This window comes from Vigna unguiculata, unplaced genomic scaffold (assembly GCF_004118075.2).
Source record: "Vigna unguiculata cultivar IT97K-499-35 unplaced genomic scaffold, ASM411807v1 contig_505, whole genome shotgun sequence".
Taxonomy (NCBI): Eukaryota; Viridiplantae; Streptophyta; class Magnoliopsida; order Fabales; family Fabaceae; genus Vigna; species Vigna unguiculata.
Genome location: NW_021011220.1, coordinates 11758 through 19842, shown reverse-complemented (window position 1 = coordinate 19842; position 8085 = coordinate 11758). Strand labels below are relative to the sequence as shown.

The window sequence follows — 8085 nt, the reverse complement described above, 5'->3', positions numbered from 1 at the left end:
TCTTCATCTTTACTAGTGGGCGAAGGTATTTCTTCTCCATGATGGACCCAAAGATCATACCCTTCAAGAAATCCTGTGATAATTAGATGTTCGTTGATCACATGTCGTCTAGCCCAAATACAATTTTTACATTTAGCACATGGGCATAAAATCTCACGTCCTTGAGGTCTTCCTCTTGTGTAAGCAAAATCAAGAAATGATTCAACACCCTTTATATACTCATTACTAATCCTTGGAAATTTCGTCCACTCCTTATCCATCACCTTTAATGTAATACATAAGAAATTATAGTTTCATTAAGCAATTAATAATTGAAAATAGTATTACACAAATTAAAATTATAGTTTTATTAAGTGGCAAATAATCTATAAAATAAAGTTAAACAATGGTTCACTTATGACTTAAAACAAAATTAAGCAAAAACGTTTCTAGCCCATAAACATTCATTAAAACTGCAAAAAAAAAAAAAACTAAATTTAATTGACAGTCTTTAATCAACAAAGACAAGTTAAGCTATGTTATGTATGCATTCAAATATTGGAGGAATGAGAACATCACCTGTAGCTAAAGAAGAATTATCTTGGATACAATTTAAGGAACTTTACTGTGAAAAAGAGACAAGCCAAACATAATGCAACATCTTGGATACAAGCTGCAATTAAATTCATGTTGCATATGTAAGAATCAATTGTTTAGTTATATTGAATTCTTGTTATCATCATCAAATTCTTAAGTCTCTTATCGGCATAAATTTCATCATTTATTGCACATTTTTATTTAAATAAAATAATAATAGAAACATATAGTAAAAAACTTACCACAGGATAGGACGAAGGATGGTGGGATGAAAATGGTGCTGTGTGTAAAAAATAAAAGAGAAATCATTAAAGAAAAACAATTTACAGATATCATTTCTACATATAATAAAAAAAGTAATTAATACAAAAATAAGAATACATTATTTTATTCATTTTGAGCACTTTTAGTCTTTTGAATAACATACCTCTTTAAGTAAAGTTTATCTCAATAAACCTACAATTAATATGGAAATTTTTGTTGGGATCAAGTCACGTGGCTAAACCTGACTCCAAAATTCAAAGTTGCTAAGGCAGCATGGATCTTTATTACAAGTCCAATATGGAAACAAAAAGAGAAGCAGGGAACGAAGTCATTATGAAGACAATGTACAAAGTACTTCTAAATTATGGTCGATGGGACCGTACCCACTTGGTTCCTTACAATCACACTATTCTAATCACTTTTCAGATAAAAGGTTAAAAGAGTTACATAATTTTACGTAAGAAATAAATAATTAAAAAAAAAAAGATTTTCATAAGAATATCATGGTTTTTGTGGAGTGGAATTGATCCCTGTGTTTATCTAAACACACTGAGATAATAATAATTTTATTAATCTAAAGAGACATGATTGAAGGTAATAATTTATTAGAAATGGGTCTCCTTTTTGACCCTTGTTATTAATATGAGGAAGCCCCCACATTGCCCAAGAAAAATCAATAAAATTTGCAAAAGAGACAGAAGCAAAGACTGACATTAAATTTGAAACGGTAATAAAAGATTGTTTGGATGTTGAAGGGTTTGTAGTCTGTACCTCAAGGGACCCCCAAAATTTAAAGCATCACTGACTAAAATCCTACAGGATTAGGTGCATCCCCATTTACTGCAAAAATGTAGCAACCCAAAGCTCAAACCAAGTAATGTCTACCTCCTTCACTTGCTTTCTTTCTTTCCAGACCATCTTCGATTCAAAACACACACAGCAAAAAAAAAAAACAAAATTTGTTTCTTTTTACCAAACCCAAAAGAAAAAAAAAGTTAGCAAACTCAGATCATGATGAGAAACAAGAAAAGAAAGAAAGAAAAAATGTGGCAAAGCAACATAAGATTTGCTTTGAATTTGAAATATCCACTCCTGGCATATTAACATTGGTTACAGAGAGAGTAAGTAAACAAAAATAATGCTAAATGCTAATACCACTAAACTAACAGCCAAAATAAAACTAACCTCTTGATTTAGATAAAAGGAGATGGCCTAATATTGATGCAAGACAACCAAAATCAGAGCAATGTCACCTGTGAGAATATATCCAATGACCATTATAGAAATATTTATATAAATAATAAAGGTTGAGTCAATATATATAATAAATGATTTCATTTTAACCATGGCAAAAACCTTGAAACTGTCTGAAAAAGACACCTAATTTAACACAAGTAACTAATACATCGCGTGTAAAATCCTACCAAAGAAACTAATACAAGTAACTAACATCCATGTGTGGAGAGGGTGAACCAAAGAAACTTAAATATTTTTCAGCATTTTGGTAATATTTTTTGTTTTTCACTCTCTACTACTCCATGGAAACACATTCTAGCTGTCGTTGTTTAAAAGGTTGTAGTGTTGAGTAAAGCTATGATACCGAGCAAGTATAGGACCACCATGAGCAAATACGTATCTAAAATCACAGAATTTGCCTTAGATAAATTGAAAGTAATATGGGTTGTGGCACTATGGTTGGTCATAAACTTGGTGCTTTATATATGGAAGTTCAAACAATACAGACAAAAGGGTGCCTATGAAGTCATGGGTTATTGTGTCCGCTTTGCAAAGGGAGCTGCTAAGACTCTCAAGCTCAACATGGCTCTGATTGTCCTAACCATGTGCAGAAGAACACTTACGAAGCTAAGAGAATAGTTTCTAAGTCGAATAATCCCTTTTGATGACAATATAAACTTTCACAAGACGATTGCAGTAGCTGTAGTTATAGGTACTTTGAATTTTGATAGGCCACAATCTCACAGTGTTTATAAATCAGTTGATAGTATGTTTGATTAATGCAGACTTGGATGTTTCACTTTAATGATTAAAGCATGAAAAATGTGAGAGAAGAATTCAATGATGCCCTAATATAAAAGTCCAATACCACTTTGTTCAGATGGACTAGAGGTGCATGTTTTTCTAGGTTACTTTACGGACTCTGATATGATTTCAATCTGGAATTTCTGTCTTTATATCTCAGATCATTAACTTTTTTTATTTCTTGATCATAGAATAAAATGGTACTTTATAATAATAAATGATTTACCAACATATTAGGTTAATTTAATAAAAGTTATTATTAATTAATTAATTAATTACCTGAGAATGAAAGTTATTATAAAATAATTCAATATATACAAAGATTGAATTGTTTTATATATTCATTAATGTATATATAAAAAATTAATTAATGAAAGTTATTATAAATAATTCAATATATACATTTGACGAGGATTTTTGGATACGAGAAGTCACCATTGACAAGCTTGGAATCTACATATAATGGGCAAATATTCCTAAATTCCATTTTGTACAAAATACTTAATCCATTAAATCTACAACTGAACAAGAAAAGTCACAATAATATGTTTCCTTTTTGAAAATGACTTTACATTTTTTAGTTGGCTCTTTATAACTATACAGATGGGATACAAGCTATAGAAATTTTATTTTGTTGAGAAGAAGCTCTCTAGCTTCTTAACTGTCACATGTTCCATTGAAAGGCCTATGGTTTCATTGGTCTAATAGTATACAGGAGACTCAATGGTAGACTTATCTGAAGATAAGAAGTTGAAGATTTTTAAAATTGTTCTTTCTTAACTCACAACTGCTTTCCAAGAACAACCATGTGAAGACCCTACTAGAGACAAAACGAATAATACACAAGAAATGTCCTAGCACTATACATGACCAAACCCCAAGGATTCAAGTATAAAAGTGGAATGTATATTTTCATCAAGTGTCCAAATATATCCAGTTTTGAATGGTGATTACCTATATCATTGGATAACAATGACCATAGAAAATATTTCTGCAAAAATTAATCAGATTGGGATAGCGGGTGGGAAACTTACTTATAGATAGTTTATGCATTGTTTTTGGTATTTTGGCATATTCCATGACATCCTGATTTTTAACCAGGTTGCCTCTTTCACCAGTGAGAAAAAAGCAATAAAAAAGTATAATAACAAGTTAAGAATATCTTATATTACAACTGTTGAACAAGGGCTGGCTTCAGGGTTTGGAATGGGAATACTTTTGTTGATTATATTTTCCACCTATGCACTTGCCATGTGGTATGGTTCTAAACTGATCATTGAGAAAGGCTATGGTGGTGGAACTGTTTTCAACATTATCATTTCAATCAATACTGATGCAATGTAAGTGACACAATGTTTTTCTTTAAGTCTCTGGAGCTCTGTTTTTGTTCGATGATCATCAATAGTATTTTATTTAGTTAATTTACATCCCTTGAGAATCTGTTAAACTAGGGCCCTTGGTCAGGCAACCCCTTGCGTGAATTTGAAGAATTTCAAGTTAGATGGATTAGAGAACAAATTGGACTTGTAGAGAAAGGTAATAAATTTGAACCTACTGTTTCAGTTCCGAGTTCAGGCTTTCATTCAAAACAAGGGTGAATAGAAACTCTTTGTTCTTAGCTTATCAAAATGATCTACAAATATTAATACTATCTACTGTTTCCAGCATTAGATATCCAAACATCCTCGTCAAAGGACCTGACACCCTACGAAGCCCCATCACAAAGCTCTTTGACTATTTTCAAACAAATAGCAACTCATTGAAACTGAAATGAAAAATAAATCTGAAAGTGGAGCATACCAGAGAACATAGACACGCCGATGACTGCGCGACGATGAAAGTGAACCGATGACGGCGCGACGACGAAGAGAACTGACGACGGGGCGACGACGAAGGTGAACTGATACGGCTCGACAACGAGGGTGAATCGCGCGACGACCACGGGAAGTGATGACAGCGCGACGACCACCGGAGTGATGACGGCGCGACGAGCACGGTGGTAAGTCGATGGCCGTGAGACGGTGTGCGATTGATGATGGACGGTGTGAAGGGTTTCACAATCAGTGGTGATGGAGTCCAGAAGAGGAAGCCCTTATGGAAATAGGGTTTAATTTGGACAGTGAGTGAATGGAAACTAAGAATTAGCAAAGTGGAGGGAAAAATTATAGCCTTTTTATTTTTTTTAGACACTGATTTCACTAACACATTGATACGTGGCGCTTCCGAAATTATTAAATTTATTTTTTAAAATTTATTATAGACAACAGTTTTATGGTATAGCCCACACATTTTAAAGGCAACATGGAAATAAATGTGGCATAAAGTATCCACATTTTGTAAAACGTTGCCATTGGAATACTTTAAGCGATGTGTGTAAAATTGTTGCCTATACTATGATTAGGCAACACTTTTATAGTCGTGGACAAATTTAGTGTTGCCTAAAGTCATTTTTGATGTAGTGTCTTTTATACTTTTTTCTTAATTTCTTTAATTAGAATGCGAGTGTTGATTTTAATGGCTAATATATTATGTTGTTTATATTGGATGTATCAAAATAACGCACAAGATACACAATAAACATGAATATTAGAATAAAGAATTTTGAGATAGCTATTGAATAATAAATATGTCTAGGCATTAATTGAGAAAATTTTATTTTTGTTTGGTGATATTCTTTTCTAAAAGAGATATATAATATTTTACAAAAATTATCAATTATTTATTTTGTTTATATATATATATATATATATATATATATATATATATATATATATATATATATATATTTATAAAATATATATATATAAACAAAACAAGCCTTATTTTGATTTAGAGTAATTGTTGTAGAAAAAATATTAAAATGTAAAAAATGAAAGTAACATATTTTAATAAAAAAATATTTATAAAATAACGCAATAAAAAAATTTATAATTTATAATTACTTTTTAAGCCTTATTTTATAACAATTTTCAAATTTTCGTTATAAATTATATAGATTAAAAATTATATTTAAATCAAGAAAAAAACAAGATTGTCCTGTATTTTAAATATGATTAAAATTATGATTATATAAGTTTGATTTGTTGTAGAAAAAATATTAATATGTATAAATGAATTCAAGTGAATTAAAGGTGAAAGTTATTTGATTTAGAGTAAAGTTTGTTGAAGTTTATGAGTGATTTGATGGATGTGATAGATTATAAATTATTTGTAAATCAAGAAAAAACATGATTACCAAATTGTCCTTTATTTTAAATATGATTAAAAATTATCACTATATAAATTTTATTTGTTGTAGTAAAAATATTAATATGTATAAATGAAAGTAACATATTTTATTAAAAAAATATTTATAAATAATGTAATAAAAACTTTATAATTAATAATTTCTTTTTAAACCTTATTTTAGAACAATTTGAAAATATTCGTTATTTATTATTTTTGTAAAATAAGTTCAAAAGCCATATTTTTACATCATTTTAATAATTAAGTTGAAAAATAAATTGCAAACATAATTGTAATTTTGATATCACCCTCAAACCATTGCATAACATAAGATGATTGAAAAATAGAGGAATTTCCCTCTTCCTTCCCCTCTCTCCCTCAACGTTGATTGGAGGGAGACAAAGAACATGAATTCAAGTGGATTAGGGTGTGAAGCTTGTCTTGTTCACTTTAAGGGTTTTATAGGTGAAAATGAGTGGATTTTGATTAAAGTTTGTTGGAGTTTGTGAGTAATTCGATGGATGTGGTAGATTAAAAATTATATTTAAATCAAGACAAAACAAGATTACCAAATTTTTCCTTCTTTTAAATATGATTAAAATTATCATTATAAATGTTTGATTTGTTGTAGAAAAAAATATTAATATGTATGAATGAAAATAAAATATTTTATTAAAAAAATAATTATAAAATAATGTAATAAAAAAATTTAAAATTAATAATTACTTTTTAACACTTATTTTAGAACAATTTTCAAAATTCTGTTATTAATTATTTTTGTAAAAATAATTTTAAAAGCCATATTTTTACATCATTTTCATAATCAAACTAAAAAATAAATTGCGTACATAATTGTAATCTTGATATCACCCTCAAACCAAGACATAACATATATGGTTTAAAAATAGAAGAATTTCCCTCTTCGTTCTTCTCTTTATCCCTCAAGGTTGATTGGAGGGAGAGGGAGAGGATGACATGAAGTGGATTACAGTGTGTAGTTTGTGTTGTTCACTTTTAGTGGATTAAAGGTGAGAGTGGATGGATTTAGAGTAAAGTTTGTTAAAGTTTATGGGTGCTTTGTAGGATGTGATAGATTAAAAATTATATTTAAATCAAGTAAAAAACAAGATTACCAAATTGTCCTTTATTTTAAAAATAATTAAAAATTATCATTATATAAGTTTGTTTTGTTATAGAAAAAATATTAAAATGTATTAATGAAAGTAACATATTTGAATAAAAAAATATTTATAAAATAATGTAGTAAAAAAATAAATTACTTTTTAAACTTTTTAGAACAAGTTTCAAATTTTCGTTATTAATTATTTTTGTAAAAATAATTTCAAAAGCCATACTTTTACATCATTTTCATGATTAAGTTAAAAAATAAATTACGGACATAATTGTAATCTTGATATCACCCTCAAACTATTGCATAACATAGATGATTGAAAAATAGAGAAATTTCCCCCTTGCTTTCCCTCTCTTTCCCTCAACTTTGATTGGACGGAGAGGGAGAGTATGAATTCAAGTGGATTAGAGTGTCAACCTTGTCTTGTTCACCTTAAAGGGATTAAAGGTGAAAGATGGTGGATTTAGAGTAAATTTTATTGAAGTTTGTGAGTGATTCAATGGATGTGATAAATTAAAAATTATATTTAAATCAAGAAAAAACAAGATTACCAAATTTTCCCTTATTTTAAATATGATTAAAATTATCATTATAAATGTTTGATTTGTTGTAGAAAAAAATATTAATTTGTATGAATGAAAATAAAATATTTTATTAAAAACATATTTCCAAAAAAATGTAATAAAAAAATTTGTAATTAATAATTACTTTTTAAACCTTATTTTATAGGAATTTTAAAATTTTCGTTATTAATTATTTTTGCAAAATAATTTTAAAAGCCATATTTTTACATCGTTTTTATAATTAAGCTGGAAAATAAATTGCAGACATAATTGTAATCTTAATAT

General features: G+C 28.6%; 1 long non-coding RNA gene across 1 annotated transcript; it reads right to left on the bottom strand.

Moving 5' to 3' along the window:
* Window positions 1-4848, bottom strand: LOC114172247. Its single transcript, XR_003601964.1, has 7 exons — window positions 4681-4848; window positions 2026-2093; window positions 1612-1805; window positions 1004-1032; window positions 819-856; window positions 559-652; window positions 1-263 (listed from the first exon to the last, which is right to left on the bottom strand). It is a non-coding gene; the product is annotated as an uncharacterized LOC114172247 (long non-coding RNA).
* Window positions 4849-8085: the final 3237 nt, after the last annotated feature.